Consider the following 18,601-nt stretch of genomic DNA (forward strand, 5'->3'; position numbering starts at 1 on the left):
CCCCATCGCACATGCGATATTGTGTGATAGCTGCCGTAGCGAACATTATCGCTACGGCAGCTTCACACACATACCTTGTCAGCGACGTCGCGGTGACTGCCGAACAATCCCTCCCTCAAGGGGGAGGTGCATTCGGCGTCACCGCGACGTCACCACGACGTCACTAAGCGGCCGGCCAATAGAAGCGGAGGGGTGGAGATGAGCGGGACATAACATGCCGCCCACCTCCTTCCTTCCGCATAGCCGGTGGACGCAGGTAAGGAGATGTTTGTCGTTCCTGCGGCTTCACACACTGCGATGTGTGCTGCTGCAGGAACAACAAACAACATCTTACCGACATTATGAAAATGAACAATATGACACAGAACAGCGAATTTTAACGCTGATGCGCTCGTTCATTGTCGCAACTAGGACTTACATGTAGCGATGTCATTACTGGCGCCGGATGTGCGTCACTAACGACGTGACCTCGACGATATAACGGTAATGATGTCGCAACGTGTAAAGTACCCCTAAATGTTGGCAATTCATACCTATTCTGCCTGATCGGCTGTCGAGCGCGTCACAGTCCTATGAAACTGGAGGGCAGAGCAGAGTGAAAAATACCTACAGAAGGGAAGGGGAGCTGAAGTAGAAAGTGATCCTGGTGTGGTATGGGTGGCACGGTGGCTCAGTGGTTAGCACTGCAGTTTTGCAGCGCTTGGGTCCTGGGTTCAAATCCCACCAAGGACAAGATCTGCAAGAAGTTTGTATGTTCTCCCCGTGTTTGCGTGGGTTTCCTCTGGGTACTCTGGTTTCCTCCCACACTCCAAAGACATACTGAGAGGGATTCTAGATTGTGAGCCCCAATGGGGACAGTGTTACCAATGTATGTAAAGCGCTGTGGAATTAATAGCGCTATATAAATAAATAAATATTATTAATATTATTATTGACAAAGAATATGCTGTCTGCTTACTTGCAACAAACATAAGGTAGGTGGATAACAAAAACAGCAGAGAGAAATATTCTAGCTGGTCTTCCACTGACTAACAGAAACTACTATCAATATGGTTGGACTTCAAAAGGAGAATATCGCCAACAGGAAATACCAGCAGGATGAAAGTATATAAAGCCCCATCTGAAAAATGATTGGGCAGGCAAACGAGTAAATGAATAAATATGTTCCCATAATAGAACTAAAGCAAAGACAACAGAAACTAAACACCCATAGAAAAGGTGTATCTGCTGTGGTTTGGTGGACAGAGAAACCAACCATAGAGCACAGACTCAATGCCATGCTAGGTACGGAGAAGTACCAAGTGCACGGCGAAAGGGAAGGGAAGAGAAATCCTGTGTCTAGGAAGGGGGAGATTGTGACCCTTGACCAAACCTATTGCTGGGTCCCTGGGGACCCTCACTACCGAGCCGGATATCCTAGGTATCAATAGTAGTGATGAGCGAGTATGCTTGTTACTACTCGGTACTCGCACGAGTATCACTGTACTCGGGCTACTCGGCGGGTACCGAGTAATTTCGCGATACTCGTGCTTTACTCGTGGTCTTCATCCCAGCATGTTGGCGCTCTTTTGAGAGCCAGCCCTCATGCAGGGATTGGCTGGCAGACCACTGCAATGCCACAGCCCTGTTAGTTGTGGAATTGCAGTGATTGGCCGGCCTGCACAGCGTGACCGAGCCTTTATACCGGCGGGCGCGCTGTGCTCTGTACACAGCCATCTCATATTCCCTGCTTTCCACGCCCACAGGTGCCTATGATTGGTTGCAGTGAGACACGCCCCCACGCTGAGTGACAGGTGTCTCACTGCACCCAATCACAGCAGCCGGTGGGCGTGCCTATACTGTGCAGTAAAATAAGTAAATAAATAATTAAAAAAAAATGGCGTGCGGTCCCCCCAATTTTAATACCAGCCAGATAAAGCCATACGGCTGAAGGCTGGTATTCTCAGGATGGGGAGCTCCACATTATGGGGAGCCCCCCAGCCTAACAATATCAGTCAGCAGCCGCCCAGAATTGCCGCATACATTATATGCGACAGTTCTGGGACTGTACCCGGCTCTTCCCGATTTACCCTAGTGCGTTAGCAAATCGGGGTTATAAGGAGTTAATGGCAGCCCATAGCTGCCACTAAATCCTAGATTAATCATGTCAGGCGTCTTTAAGACACCTTCCATGATTAATCTGTAAATTACAGTTAAAAAACACACACACACCTGAAAAAATCCTTTATTAGAAATAAAAAACAATAACAAAGTCCCTCATCACCAATTTATTAACCCCGACAAACCCTCCATGTCCGACGTACTCCACAGTCCTCCAGCGTCGCGTCCAGCTCTGCTGCATGCAGGTGACAGGAGCAGCAGAATACACCGCCGCTTCTGTCAGCTTCACACAGCAACTGAGGTGAGTAGCGCGATCAGCTGCTGTCAGTCAGGTAACTCACGGCCACCGCTGCATCCAGCGGTGGCCGCGATTAACCTCAGTGACAGCAGCTGATCGCTATACTCACCTCAGTTGCTGCATGGAGCTGACCGGAGCGGCGGTGAGTAGCGCGATCAGCTGAGCTGTCACTGAGGTTACCCGCGGCCACCGCTGCATCCACCGCTGGATCCAGGTAACCTCAGTGACAGCTCAGCTGATCGCTATACTCACCTCAGTTGCTGTGTGAAGCTGACCGGAGCGGCAGTGTCTTCTGCTGCTCCTGTCACCTGCATGCAGCACAGCTGGACGCGACGCTGGAGGTCCATGGATTACGCCGGACATGGAGGATTTGTCGGGGTTAATAAATTGGTGATGAGGGACTTTGTTAGTGTTTTTTATTTCTAATAAAGGATTTTTCGGGTGTGTGTGTTTTTTAATTGTAATTTACAGATTAATCATGGAAGGAATCTCGGGGAGACGCCTGACATGATTAATCTAGGATTTAGTGGCAGCTATGGGCTGCCATTAACTCCTTATAACCCCGATTTGCCAACGCACTAGGGTAAATCGGGAAGAGCCGGGTACAGTCCCAGAACTGTCGCATATAATGTATGCGGCAATTCTGGGCGGCTGCTGACTGATATTGTTAGGCTGGGGGGCTCCCCATAACGTGGAGCTCCCCATCCTGAGAATACCAGCCTTCAGCCGTATGGCTTTATCTGGCTGGTATTAAAATTGGGGGGACCGCACGCCGTTTTTTTTAATTATTTAATTATTTATTTCACTGCACAGTATACACACACACACCGGCTGCTGTGTTTGGGTGCAGTGTGACACCTGTCACTCAGCGTGGAGGCGTGTCTCACTGCAACCAATCATAGGCGCCGAAAAGCAGGAAAGTAGGGAATACGAGATTGTTTAATGAGCGGCCGGCTTTTTCAAGAGGAAAAGCCGCCGGAGTTTAGTGAGCTGTGCAGCGCCGCGGCAGTGATCGGGGAACGGTAAGTAAGAGAGAGGGGGGGAACTAACCGACAGACTGTGAGAGGGGTACAGACAAGACAGAGAGACCGACAGAGCGAGACCGACCGACGGGAGATAGAATGAAAAAAAAAAATGACCGACATCGCTAGTAAAAAGCACAAAACGTGCGTTTTGGACATCGGAGTGCCACACAATGTTTTACGTAAAATCTTTCATGTATTAATCTCAAAAAGTAACATACACCAGCTCTATCTCACTATTGGGTATGTGCCCTTAACATTTCCGCCATGAAAATTCATTTTGGTGTCATTTTGGAAGGTTTTCTGGTGAGTCCGTAAAAATGGCGTAAAACGCGGACAAAATTGTTCACAGCTGTGACTTTTGAGTGATAAATGCTTCAAGGGGTCTTCCCCATGCTGTTGCCATGTCATTTGAGCACTCTTCTGAGACTTTTGGGACATTTTTAGGGTTTCTACATGCTGCCGGGGGGTCATTTCATAAAAATACTCGGGTCTCCCATAGGATAACATTGGGCTCGGTGCTCGGGCCGAGTACACGAGTATCTTGGGATGCTCGGCCCGAGCCTCGAGCACCCGATCTTTTTAGTACTTGCTCATCACTAATCAATAGTGCTGGGCTCCAATTAGGGAATGAATGGGATTAGCTCTTCATCAACCCCACTAAACACTATAGAAGACACAAGGGGTACACACAGGGGGCAAGCATGAACTACTTATCCATAGGTGACTCAGGTAGGAGTTCAGCAGAGCTTTCAGCCATGATACCCCTGAGAAGTACAAACCATCTGCTTGCCACCTCAGCTTGAAGGAACTGAAAAGATCACCAGCACCAGTCCATAGCAAGGAAGGAGTATTTAAACACCAAGGGAATACTGATAATTAACAGCTAGGTAAGCTCCTGCTGGGTCCAAAAGGGAGAGAGATGAATCTATCAGAAAAGCTACCAATGAATACTGACAGCAGGAACAATGGAAAGTCAGGGAGCATTCCATGCTGCCAATTTCCTTGACCTTCTATGGCCCGAAAAGACATGAGTGTCTGTCACCTATGACACTCAAGGGTTCAAATCTAGACACATAACAATTGCTTTTTAAAGCACCATTCCAGGATTCTGTGTTTTTTTCAGTGCTGGAGGGGCACTTTAAATCTAAGCCCCTGCTCCCTGTCATATACTCACCTTCAGGCGACTTCACCTTTTACAGATGCTGCTCCAGTCCCACTGCGTTGTGACTAACTTCTGACTTGCTGAAAGTCAGAAGTTCTGTTACAAGCTCCCAATGCATCTCTATGAGAGCCAGAATGAGGCAGTCTAGAACGTGACTTTCATAGGAATATATTGAGTTTTGATCTCCATCACGCTCTATGACACACCGGAGCGCATTGGCAGGTCACAACACACCAGACACCGACCGGAGTAATGGCGATAGAAGATGAAGCTGCCAGAGGTGAGTAAGACAGGGGGCAAGGGACTTACATTTAAAGCAACACTCTAGCTGTGCAATAAAAAAAAAAATGAGTGGTGCTTTAAATACATAGGATATAGTGATGGGCGATCCCGATCTGTAAAGATCGGGGATCATACCGATCACATAGTGATCGTGTACACGATCCTGATCACGAGCTTTCCTGGGAAGCTCGTGTTACAGATTGGGTACAGATCGGGTCCATGGGCTGTGAAAAAAAGCACATTATTAAAAAAACATTGTCATTACTTATAGGTCCCGCGACGTGTCCTGCAGACTCTGTCTCCCGGCCGCTCCTACTTCAGAGTCCGATCCTTGCTGTGCCGCCAATAACCAGCACTGACTTACAGGACTTTCAATGATGTCATAGCCATGTGACCAGTCTGGTGTGAATGTTGATTGGCTTACAGACTGGTCACATGACTATGATGTCATTGAAGGTCCTTTTAACTGAACTTTGACTGTCACTGTGCGAGTGTCACATCACGGTGCACAATCTCCCCACAGAAGCAGGTCAGCTGCATATATTTCCAGGTAGCTGAGGCGCTCCTGTCCGGAGATTGTCAGGCACGAGTCATACCCTCAGTGTCTGCCTGCTTCATGCTCTGTACAGAGCGATGTAGCGGAGCTGACAATGCTCTCTGCTTCTCACTGTGTATAAACTGTGTCTGTACAGAGTGATGAAGCAGAGTTGACAATACTCTACCTGTGGACTACATCAGACTACGGACTACATCAGACTAAGGAGTTTTTTTATAATAAAGATTGAGTCTCTAATTTTTTTTTGCTTTATTTCTAATAGAATTTTTTTCTGTGTTGTGTTTTTTTTTACTGTTTATTACAAATTCATTGTGGCCATGTTTAATTTGCCGTGACACCATGAATTTGAGGCTTAGTACCATCTGAGAATACAAAGCTGGTATTAACCCCTTTATTACCCAGTGTGCCACCGCCACCAGGGCCACTGGCCGAGCCAGGTAAAGCGCCTAAAAATGGCACTAAGAAACAATGAACCATTTTCATGGGCAGCGGCGAGCTGCAGAGAATCCCAGCCCCCAGCTGACTAGTTTTACATGTCTGGCGATCACAATACGGTGGGAGCCCACAAATTTTTTTAAATTATTTTTTTAAATAATTTCTATGAATGTCTAGTAAACAGTAAAAAAAAAAACAACACAGAGAATTTTTTTTATCAGAAATAAAAAAAACATTTTGACACTCCATCTTTATTATAAAAAAACTTCTTAGTCCGACGTAATCCACAGGGACAGCAATGTCAACTCTGCTTCATCACTCTGTACAGACACAGTCTATACACACTGAGAAGCAGAGAGCATTGTCAGCTCTGCTACATCGCTTTGTAGAGAGCTAAAAGCAGGCTGACAGTGAGGGGATGATTGCCCTTGCGTCACATTGCATCACCCCACAAAGACTGACACTTTCTGGACAGGAGCGTCTCAGCTGCATGGAAATGCAGCTGATCCGCTCCTGTCAGGAGAGTGTGCGCCGTGTGCGATGCGACACTCCACAGTGACAATCAAAGTTCAGTTAACAGCAGGACCTTTGATGACGTCATAGTCATGTGACTAGTCTGTAACCAGCGAGGTAATAAAACATTCACACCTGACTGGTCACATGGCTATGACGTCACGGAAAGTCCTTTAACCCGGGGACACAACAATAATCGGACGCAGAAGCAGCACCCGGGAGACAAAGTCTGCATGACGCATCTCAAGACCTGTAGGTAAAATGACAATGTTTATTATTAACTATATTATTTATTTTACAGCCCCCCCTGCCCCATCCCATAACTGTAAAGCTCGAGATTGGTGATCGGATGCAAGATTGTGTTATCTCGATCTCGATCTTTACAAAATGATCGGGCGAGGCTCCCGATCCCGACCATCGGGGGGATCGCCCATCACTACTTGTATATATTGTAGTGATCCAGGGTTGAAGCTTTGTGCAACTTTGTGCAAATTTGACAATGTTGGTAGATGAGCTTATCCAGGGAGCATCCAAAATAGTGTCATAATATGGAGGTAATGGTCATGGTTAATGGGCGGAGGTTAGGCATTTCAATTCTAGTCAGGTTGATGACTGATGCAAGTCAGAAATGTTTGTATATTATGTTTTCAAATAATTGCACTAGCCTACAGAACGTGTCATTTTTACAGTGCTGCAAAATGAAATAGAATATTTTTCAAGACATTCCAGGGTAAAGCGGACTCTATGCACAGTTGATAGCTGCCAGATGAATTATTCTGCCGGCTCTATCGCTCTCGACCTCTCCATACACAGGAGCACTCTCTTTGTGTCACTCCCTTGTGTTCTCTATGAGAAAGCAACTGTTAGGGGCGCTTTACACGCAGCGACATCGCTAGCGATGTCGCTCGTGAAAACACCCGCCTCCGTTGTTTGTGCGTCACGGGCAAATCGCTGCCCGTGGTGGACAAAATCGCTAGTACCCGTCACACATACTTATCTTCCTAGCGACGTAGCTGTGGCCGGCAAACAGCCTCTTTTCTAAGGGGGAGGATCATGTGGCGTCACAGCGACGTCACATGGCAGGCGTCCAATAGAAGCGGAGAGCAGCTGCATGAAAGTCATGCCCACCTCGTTGCCGAAGGACACAGGTAGGGTGTTGTTCGTCATTCCTGGGGTGTCACAGGTAGCGATGTGGGCTGCCTTAGGAACGATGAACAACCTGCGTCTTGCACCAGCAACGATATTTGGGAAATGGACGACGTATCAATGATCAACGATTTGGTGAGTATTTTGCATCGTTAGCGGTCGCTCGTAAGTGTCACACACAACGACGTCGCTAATGAGGCCAGATTTACGTCACGAATTTCGTGACCCCAACGACATGTCGTTAGCGATGTCATTGCATGTAACAGGGCCTTTTGACTCCTCTGGAGGCGAGTTATCTCTTGGTGAACCAAAGGATCAGCAGTCCAAATTCAGACATTCTAGATCCTTATCGCCTTTGAAATCATCTGTCCGGAGAGAGTCGGTAGACCCCCTTACACAAACTGCCGGCTGAGCCTGCTGATATTGGTGGCCTTATGTTCTTTATACAAAGTTGCCTGACTGTGTAAATACTTTTCTTTTCATATCTTGTACCACTCTGATATGAGTGCCGGCTCCCAGCTCCGGTAACCTACTTATTTAGTTAGGCCAAGTTGTCATGGGTTGTATTATTGAACGGCCATCTGTATAATACATGCAGGGACTAGTTTTGTCGGTGTATAAATCATAGCCTTCAAGTGGCTTAACCCCTTCACCTTCCAGTTTTTCCTCCCCTTCGTCCAAGAGCAATAATTTTTTTAACTTTCCATCAACATAGCCATATGAGGGCTTTTTTTTGTGGGTTGAGTTGTACTTTTGAATGACACCATTCATTCTGCCCCATATTGTAATGGGAAACGGGAAAGAAATTCAGTGCAGTGGAATTGAAAAAAAGTGCAATTCTACAATACTTTTTTTTGTTATTTATTCACCATGTTCACTATATAATAAAAGTGACCAGGCAGTATGATTTTACAGGTGAGCACGAGTTCATAGATACCAAAATTGTTTACTTTTATTTTTATTTAAATGGTGAAAAAAATGCAGAAATTTGTCAAGAAGAAGAAATGCGTTTTTGTCGCCATTTTCTAAGACCAGTAGCATTTTGGGATCTGAGACTGTGTGAATTTATAATATGACCTATCTGTCTATTCTATGGGAAGTGTTAATAGAGGAGAGACTCACAGGGAGACGTTACATTTATTTCTCGCACTTTATTACAAAAATTCATTGTTGTTACGTCCCCACCGGAGTCCGTTCCCGCGACTTCTACTTCAATCACCAGGCGACGCCGTGTCCCTGCTGTGGATAGTGTGGTGATGGGAGAGGAGTTGATGCCAGCGGCACCGGTGGGCGCAGGCTCCGATCATCCACTGGGCTGGGTTATCTTGGGATCTGCAGTACCACTGGCTGACTGTAGGTGGCGGGTGTCTTCCAGCTGAAGTACCATCATTACTACAACCAATGGGAAGACACCACACCCTTCTTTTTTCCCCTCCTGTCTGCTGACCACTGCCAGAGATAGTTCTAATTTTCTGGCTCCTGTTCTGCCCTGTTCTGTTTAGTTATTCTGGTGTTCTGACTTCTGTTTGTTTCCTGACTACCCTCCTGCCTGCTGCTTATGTACCTCACTGCCCGATCCGGTTTTGACCTCTGCTTGTTTCTGATTACGTCCTTGCCTGACGATTCTGTCCCTGTTCCACAATTCCTGGTTTTACCCTGCCTGATGACTACTCTCATCGGACTGCAACCTTCCACAGGTAGTGATCTCCAAGGTCCTGTGTAATTCCAAATCCCTGTATAGGGGTTAAAGGGTTTCAGGGTTCTGGGGGTCCTGCTTGGTGAGTGGCTTCCCTCTAGCCTATCCTTTACAGCCCATCTGAGTCGGTGGATCCAGGCAGGGGTTACAATTGTGTTCTTGATGTCTTCTCCTTGGTTTATTGTTTTTTATTCTGCCAGGATTTTATTTAACAAAATTTTCAAAGTTATAAACTTAAGTCTTAAAATTCTTTTCACCCGCAGTCTATATCTAAAATTGAGACATAGAAGTTCATCAATACTGATACTGTGTTACTGTGTTACTGTAATACAATACTGATCGGTGTTGACGGGCTAGTTCCTGTCCACACACATGACCTATTTTAACTGCCAGCTGATCGGTGAGGGTGCTATTAAATTTTGGTGAACCAACTCTACACCCGCCCGGCAAGAAACAAGTCCCAACACAGATCCATCGATGGAAAATTTAAAGGTTATCGTTCTCACAATATGGTCCTTTTTCCAATCTTTTTTAAGTAGTAAAATACAGTTAGGTCCAGAAATATTTGGACAGTGACACAATTTTCGCGAGTTGGGCTCTGCATGCCACCACATTGGATTTGAAATGAAACCTCTACAACAGAATTCAAGTGCAGATTGTAACGTTTAATTTGAAGGTTTGAACAAAAATATCTGATAGAAATTGTAGGAATTGTACACATTTCTTTACAAACACTCCACATTTTAGGAGGTCAAAAGTAATTGGACAAATAAACCAAACCCAAACAAAATATTTTTATTTTCAATATTTTTTTGCGAATCCTTTGGAGGCAATCACTCCCTTAAGTCTGGAACCCATGGACATCACCAAACGCTGGGTTTCCTCCTTCTTAATGCTTTGCCAGGCCTTTACAGCCGCAGCCTTCAGGTCTTGCTTGTTTGTGGGTCTTTCCGTCTTAAGTGTGGATTTGAGCAAGTGAAATGCATGCTCAATTGGGTTAAGATCTGGTGATTGACTTGGCCATTGCAGAATGTTCCACTTTTTAGCACTCATGAACTCCTGGGTACCTTTGGCTGTATGCTTGGGGTCATTGTCCATCTGTACTATGAAGCGCCGTCCGATCAAGTTTGCGGCATTTGGCTGAATCTGGGCTGAAAGTATATCCCGGTACACTTCAGAATTCATCCGGCTACTCTTGTCTGCTGTTATGTCATCAATAAACACAAGTGACCCAGTGCCATTGAAAGCCATGCATGCCCATGCCATCACGTTGCCTCCACCATGTTTTACAGAGGATGTGGTGTGCCTTGGATCATGTGCCGTTCCCTTTCTTCTCCAAACTTTTTTCTTCCCATCATTCTGGTACAGGTTGATCTTTGTCTCATCTGTCCATAGAATACTTTTCCAGAACTGAGCTGGCTTCATGAGGTGTTTTTCAGCAAATTTAACTCTGGCCTGTCTATTTTTGGAATTGATGAATGGTTTGCATCTAGATGTGAACCCTTTGTATTTACTTTCATGGAGTCTTCTCTTTACTGTTGACTTAGAGACAGATACACCTACTTCACTGAGAGTGTTCTGGACTTCAGTTGATGTTGTGAACGGGTTCTTCTTCACCAAAGAAAGTATGCGGCGATCATCCACCACTGTTGTCATCCGTGGACGCCCAGGCCTTTTTGAGTTCCCAAGCTCACCAGTCAATTCCTTTTTTCTCAGAATGTACCCGACTGTTGATTTTGCTACTCCAAGCATGTCTGCTATCTCTCTGATGGATTTTTTCTTTTTTTTCAGCCTCAGGATGTTCTGCTTCACCTCAATTGAGAGTTCCTTAGACCGCATGTTGTCTGGTCACAGCAACAGCTTCCAAATGCAAAACCACACACCTGTAATCAACCCCAGACCTTTTAACTACTTCATTGATTACAGGTTAATGAGGGAGACGCCTTCAGAGTTAATTGCAGCCCTTAGAGTCCCTTGTCCAATTACTTTTGGTCCCTTGAAAAAGAGGAGGCTATGCATTACAGAGCTATGATTCCTAAACCCTTTCTCCGATTTGGATGTGAAAACTCTCATATTGCAGCTGGGAGTGTGCACTTTCAGCCCATATTATATATATAATTGTATTTCTGAACATGTTTTTGTAAACAACTAAAATAAAAAAACTTGTGTCACTGTCCAAATATTTCTGGACCTAACTGTATATAAAGTACTATTAATATCATAGCAGTCATGAACTTTTAAAGTAACTATCTCTGATCTTTGTTAGGTGGCGCCTGCTACTGCTTTGGGACAGAGAACGGCCACAGAAATTATAATTATAGGAAATTTGGGCACCTGCCAGAGAATGAAAATGAGCAAGCTTTGGAAAGTGAAGACTAGATTTGCTAAGCAGATGACGAGTAATTAAAAAATAATAAATTAACCAAAGGACTAATAATGGTTTGGAGATTTATAAAGTCTAGGGGTAGAAAAGATGAGCGAAACAGTGATTGGCGTGGCGAGTCTAGTTCTACTATCAGTCCAACTGCTTTTCTCTGGAGAGTCTATTAGGGCTGTAAAGGCTGCTTTACACGTGTAGATTTCTCGTGCGATCGCATTTGCGATTGCACCGGCTCCCATCATTTGTGCGGCATGGGCAATTTCTTGCCCGTGTCGCACAAAGTCATTTACCCCCGTCACACGTACTTACCTTCCAAACAACCTTGTCAAGGTATAAATTTAGTTGAAGATAGCTAATGGTATCTTCGTTTAGGATATCCGGAGACCGGTGCCGTATTAGCTGTATATCAGTGCCGATATAAATGAATCAGACAATGAACACATGAGACATGCTCTCTCTTTGAGCCAGCGTCTCCAACTGAAACTCATGTATTGGAAGAAACTTAATTATACAGAATGCAACTTTAACCTTGAAGCTAGAACAGGGAGTAAGGAGTAGAGATGAGCGAACCAGTCGCGGTTCGGCTTGAGGTGGTTCGCCGAACGGAGGTCCCGTTCGAGTTCGGTTCGTTGAACTTTCGACGAACTGAACTCGAACCAATAGGCTATAATGGGAGGCAATCACAAACACATAAAAATGCATGATAAATGTACACAAACAGTTAATAAACATTGCCATAACACTTACCGGTCCCCGCAATCCCTCCTGCACTCTGTCTCCTGCCGCTATTCCATCCGATGATCGCTGAATCCTCCCGGTGACCAGCACTGCCAGAAGTGATGCAGGACCTATCGTGATGTCAAAATAGCCATGTGACCAGTCACGTGGCTATTATCTCATTGGCTACAGACTGGTCACATGACTATGACGCGTCATGTAGGACCTGTCATTGCACTCTCCAGTACACGGTGCACATTTGTGTATCGCCGTGTACCGGCGACATGCTCTAGCACATGGTCGACTCCCCGTTCCGTTAGGGACCGGCTGACACAGCCGGTCATTAGCGGAGATCACCGTTGCCATAGCAACGCAGTTAGCGGTGACGTCACCGCTAACCGCGGCTCCGAGAGCACCGTTGCTATGGTAACGCGTCTGTCAGCGTTACCGCTGTTACCGCTGACAGCCACCAGCACTGATCTATCACGGAGTGAAGGCTGCACACTGCTTCCCGATTGTAGTGAGGATTGTAGTGAGGATGAGGTGCCCCAGCTCATCAAGTGATGAGCTGGGGCACCTCATCCTCACTACAATCCTCACTACAATCCTGAAGTGCAGTTTCTTCAAATTCATTTAAAGGCACTTGGAACGCTGAAATTGCTGCTTATAATTTAAGCCTCTATTAAAAACCTTTTTGCTTATGGATTGAAAAAAAACTCTCCAGGTATCTGAAAAATCATATTGCAGTGATAGTTTCAATTGGCATTAAATATCATATGCCTTGAAGCATCACTTAATATACTATACTAGATTTAATAATTGCTCTACTACCGGCCAGGGTACTGCAACCAGACACCTGGTATCTGTTTGCTGCACTATCAATTACTTATTCTTTATTTTTACTTTTATTTTTATTTCTACCATATGTGGTTTATTCTTCTTTCTTTATCCTTGTTCTATTGTGTGAATTGTTTTGAATAAATTTGTGTCTAAAACAAGAATAGCAATAAAAAGTATAAAATATTAATAAAAAAACCTCTTATCAGCGCTGGTTTATTGGGGATTTATTGGGCTGACAGGGGGTAATAAAGATGGAGTCTCTAATGTGTCTGTGTATTTATTTCTATTAAAGTATTTTTTCTCTGTGTGGTGTCTTTTTTTTAACCCTTTATTGGAGATTCTTAATGGCCGGGTCAAACGTGCCTGACATTAAGAATCTCTGGCTTAATACTGGCTAGTAAAACAAAGCCAGTATTAACTCATGATTAACCAACAAGCCACCCGGCTCCAGGGCTGTTGGAAGAGTTGGATACAGCGCCAGATGATGGCGCTTCTACGAGAGCGCCATTTTCTGGGGCGACTGCGGACTTAAATTCGCAGCAGAGGCGCCCAGAGACCTCGGGCTAACCTGTGCTGCGGATTCCAATCCCCAGCTGCCTAGTTGTACCCGGCTGGACACAAAAATGGGGCGAAGCCCACGTCATTTGTTTTTTAATTATTTCATGAAATAAGTGAAATAATTAAAAAAAACAGGCTTCCCTATATTTTTGGTTCCCAGCCGGGTACAAATAGGCAACTGGGGGTTGGAGGCAGCCCGTGGCTGCCTGTTGTACCTGGCTAGCATACAAAAATATGGCAAAGCCCAAGTCATTTTTTTGGTGGGCAAAAAACTTCTGCATACAGTCCTGGATGGAGTATGCTGAGCCTTGTAGTTCTGCAGCTGCTGTCTGCTCTTCTCCATACAGACAGACAGCATCTGCAGAACTACAACTACAAGAGAACCACTAGATGCGCCAATCCTGGCGCTTCACCCCAGCTCATCCCGTGCCCTGGTGCAGTGGCAAACGGGGTAATAAATCGGGTTGATACTAGCTGTAAAGTCACCTGAGATCAAGCCCAGCAGTTTGTGATGTCATGGCGTCTCTTAGATACCCAACATCATAAACTGTCAGTACTAACAAAAAAAAAATCGACAAAAGAAATTTATTTGAAAAAACAGACCCCAAAACATTTCCTCTTTCACCAATTTATTGTAAGAAAAAAAATAAAGGGGTCCCACGACGACTCTGGACCGTCTAGAATATGGGGGGGAGACACTCAGGGAACGTATCCCCCATTTTCTAGGAGTGCGGACCCTTCATGTGAGGAGTGTGGGTGCAATGAATCTGCACTCACTCTCCCCGGGTCCACAGCAGCAGAGTCCATGTCGTAATGGTTGCTACCAAAGCTGCAATGCCCTGCTCATGAGGTAAGGGCATGCCTAATCAGGAGAACTACTGTAGAGGAAGCTCTGCTCACTGGTATATAGGTGCTCAGAGGTAATAATAGATAAAATTAGTGAGTAACCTCAGCACTCTAAATCTCCCAGACTAAGTCAGTAAGTCACAACGGATAGTAATGCAAAATCACTCTTTATTGGTCCGTATTAAGAAATTTTTTTTTTTCATAAGCATATATGTTTTTGTCCAAAACAAGTTACAAATGACGTTTCGGCCTGAACCTTCGTCAGATTGGACTTATCTGCATGTAATCATGAAAAATGACAATAATCAGTATCACATAAGAGTGAGAGAACAATAACATAAACTCGAACAATGTAGAGGTACAATTGGGATGCAGCAAAAAAATTGCAACACAGCAAGAAATGAAACACATGAAACAAATGTCATAATACAGTACAAGGACAATATAGTAATGACAAATATGGGGTCAGAGTAGGCTTAGACAGCTCTGGTACGAAAGAGATGTCAATCATAAAGTAACATGTGCAGTAGGTGTAGAGCTACACTATGCATGGCAGAGCTAATGGGTAGACCGACCATAGAAAAAGAACGGAGAAAAAGTGGAGAAAAAGTGGAGAAAAAATGGAGAAAAAGTGGAGAAAAAGTGGAGAAAAAATGGAGAAAAAATGGAGAGAAAGTAGAGAAAAAGTGGAGAATAAGTGGAGAAAAAATGGAGAAAAAGTGGAGAAAAAGTGGAGAAAAAGTGGAGAAGAAGTGGAGAAGTGGAGAAGAAGTGGAGAAGAAGTGTTTGTTCATGCCAGATGGGAGATAAATAATTTTTTACCGGCGCTGTCATTTACTGTAACGTGATCATCGGTGTACGGTGTATACCTGTGATCACGTGAGCGGGGACCGGAAAAACCGTCCTGAATCATGATCTCCAGGGTCTCAGCTAGCCCTGAAACCCTGGAGATTTTCTGACGCTGGGGGGCGTTATTCACTTATTTCTGCCTGCTGTTTATAAACGGCAGATCAGAATAAGGCTACATTAACACGACCGATCCATTTTTGCGGTCTGCAAAAAACAGTCCGTTTTTTTTCACGGGTGCATCCGTGTGGCATCCGTTTCCGTTCCGTAGACGGTCCGTATGTCATCTGTTTGTCATCCGTGTGCCTTCCATTTTTTTGTGTACTGCAAAAAAACTGAAGGAGGGTAAATGCATAAATTTACCTAGGATCCATAGCTTCATCCTACATGAGGCGGTCACATGTTCACTCCTGTGCCATTTTCTACTGGTTTTCACAGCGTAGAGCGCTCTGGTGATTTTCTTGTGCTTGTGCACTTCATATCAGTCTTTTCTGTCATTATAATGGCAGAAAGACACATAATGTCACACTCTCCTTCATTTTGTAATTTTGCACCCTTTGGTGCCTTTCATGTGGCACTAAGGGGTGCTTCGCTTTGTATTTAGCCAAAAAAATGAAAAAAAAAAATGACGCGTAGGGTTCCCCCTAGTTTTGTAGCCAGCTAGGGTAAAGCAGACGGCTGCAGCCTGCAGACCACAGCTGGCAACCTCACCTTGGCTGGTAATCCAAAACTGAGGGCACCCCACGCTGTTATTTTAAATTAAATAAATAATTAAAAAAAAAAACACGTAGGGGTCCCCCCAAAATTGGATCACCAGCCAAGGTAAAGCAGACAGCTGGGGTCTGATATTCTCAGACTAGGGAGGTCCATGGTTATTGGACTCTCCCCAGCCTAAAAATAGCAGGCCGCAGCCGCCCCAGAAGTGGCGCATCCATTAGATGCGCCAATCCTGGTGCTTCGCCTCAGCTCATCCCGCGCCCTGGTGCGGTGGCAAACGGGGTAATATATGGGGTTAATACCAGATGTGTAATGTCACCAGGCATCAAGCCCTGGGGTTGGTGAGGTCAGGCGTCTATCAGATACCCGACATCACCAACCCAGTCAGTAATAAAAAAAAATAGACGACAAACACATTTTTATTTGAAAAAACACTCCCCAAAACATTCCCTCTTTAACCAATTTATTAGAAAGAAAAACAAATCCAGGTCTGGTGTAATCCAAGGGGTTGCCATGACGATCCACAATGTCCCAGTCAATGAAGAGCAGGATGTTCCCCATTGGCTGGGAGAGCAATGCAGTGACCTGAGCTAACATCAATGGGTCAGCCCAGGTGACTGCAGGGCATGACAAGTGCTGCTGTCAGCGAGGTACATTACCTGCGCTGATCTCCAGCACACTGACAGCCCCTGTCACTGAGTTCAATGACCGCCGCCTTCACAGCCAAGTATCGCGAGAGGCCCGTGACGTCACCGCTAGTCAGTCTCGGGTCGGAAGCGAGAGAAGGTGATGTGACAAGCGGCGGCCATGGAGGACAGTGACAGCGCTGAGGTCGGGATGGCGGGACTTCATCACCGCAGGTAAGCCGAGCGGGACCATGTGTGCAGAGTGTGTCTGCAGAGTGTGTGTGTGTGTGTGTGTGTGTGTGTACGTGTGTACATGCCGCGGGCAGGAGGGAGCGGAGCGAGCTGAGCGGGGAAGTGTGGGCTTCCTGCACGTAACTAGGATAAACATCGGGTTACTAACCAAAGCGCTTTGCTTGGATACCCAATGTTTATCTTGGTTACCAGCTTGTGGCAGGCTGCCAGCGATGGCTCCTGCACACTGTAGCTGTAAAAAGCCCTGCTTTTTGCTGCTAGAACCGTTCTCGAACGTATCTAGAACTATCGAATTTTAGCAAAAAAGCTCGAGTTCTAGTTCGATCTAGAACAGCCCCAAAATCACTCGAACCGCGAACTGGAGAACCGCGAACCGCGAATCGCGCTCAACTCTAGTAAGGAGTATTCAACTCCTTAGTTTTCCCCAGCATGTTATGAAACACATCTCTGTTCGTTATACATTCTTTCTGTGTGAATTTACTGATAAGACTTTGCACATTTCACATTCTGGCTTTATTATCTTTGGTTAACCTCGTCCTGAAGATACAACTTAGAATCATATTATAGGTCTGTGCAATTGCTATATAGACACACAGATAATTATGCTACTACATCTACATTTTCATTACTTACATACACAGATATTCTTATTACAATTGAACAAACAAGCTATAGCTCAGGCCACCTCCACAACCTCGCTGTGGGCGGCGAACATCCACTTCCTGAAGGGGGAGGAACGTTAGTTGTCACCGCGACGTCACACAGCGGCTGTCCAATAGAAGCGGAGGGGCGGAGATGAGCGGGACGTAAACATCCCGCCTATCTCCTTCATTCCTCGTTGCCGGCGGGATGCAGGTAAGCTGTGTTCATCGGTCCCGGGGTGTCAAACGGAGCGATGTGTGCTGCCTCGGGAAAAATGGACAACCAGACGTTCGATTTTTTTGAAAATGAGCGACGTGTCAACGATGAACGATAAGGTGAGTATTTCTGCTCGTTCACCGTCGCACGTAGCTATCACGCGCTATGATATCATTAACGATGCCGGATGTGCAACACTTAGGACGTGACCCCGCCGACATCTCGTTAGATATATCATAGCGTGTAAAGCCCGCTTTATAAATAGTTCTACCAATGATAAAACTAGTGGTGGGTAATAGTAGTGAGCTAAAGCCAGGAAAACGTCTGCAGTTGGGTCCTATGAGGGATTGAGGAAGATCTTTGTCTCTGTGTCCCTGTACTAAATACTGGAGAGACAATAGCACAATGTGTCCATAACTGTGTAGTTACTGTGTGGTAGACCAAAAAAAATGAATTGCTCAACTGATTGGGTTGTGTCAGATACAACCACTTAAAGTATGTGAATACGGCTGCTGCAGCCCCTGAGAACTCAAAATAGCTGTCAATGTCAGTAGGGGTTCACATCCATGCTGCTGTGGATAAAGGACTGGAGACAAGTCCTACAAAGTGATTTATTTAGAAAGACTAAAATATCCATGAGGAATTTATATACACATTCAATGGAGAGTGTAAGATGACTAAGTAGTCTAGATACAAAGTATATAGAGTGTCCTGTATGGGCCTCTATCTATGCAAAACATGCAAACCA

Source organism: Anomaloglossus baeobatrachus, chromosome 7 (assembly GCF_048569485.1).
Source record: "Anomaloglossus baeobatrachus isolate aAnoBae1 chromosome 7, aAnoBae1.hap1, whole genome shotgun sequence".
Lineage (NCBI taxonomy): Eukaryota > Metazoa > Chordata > Amphibia > Anura > Aromobatidae > Anomaloglossus > Anomaloglossus baeobatrachus.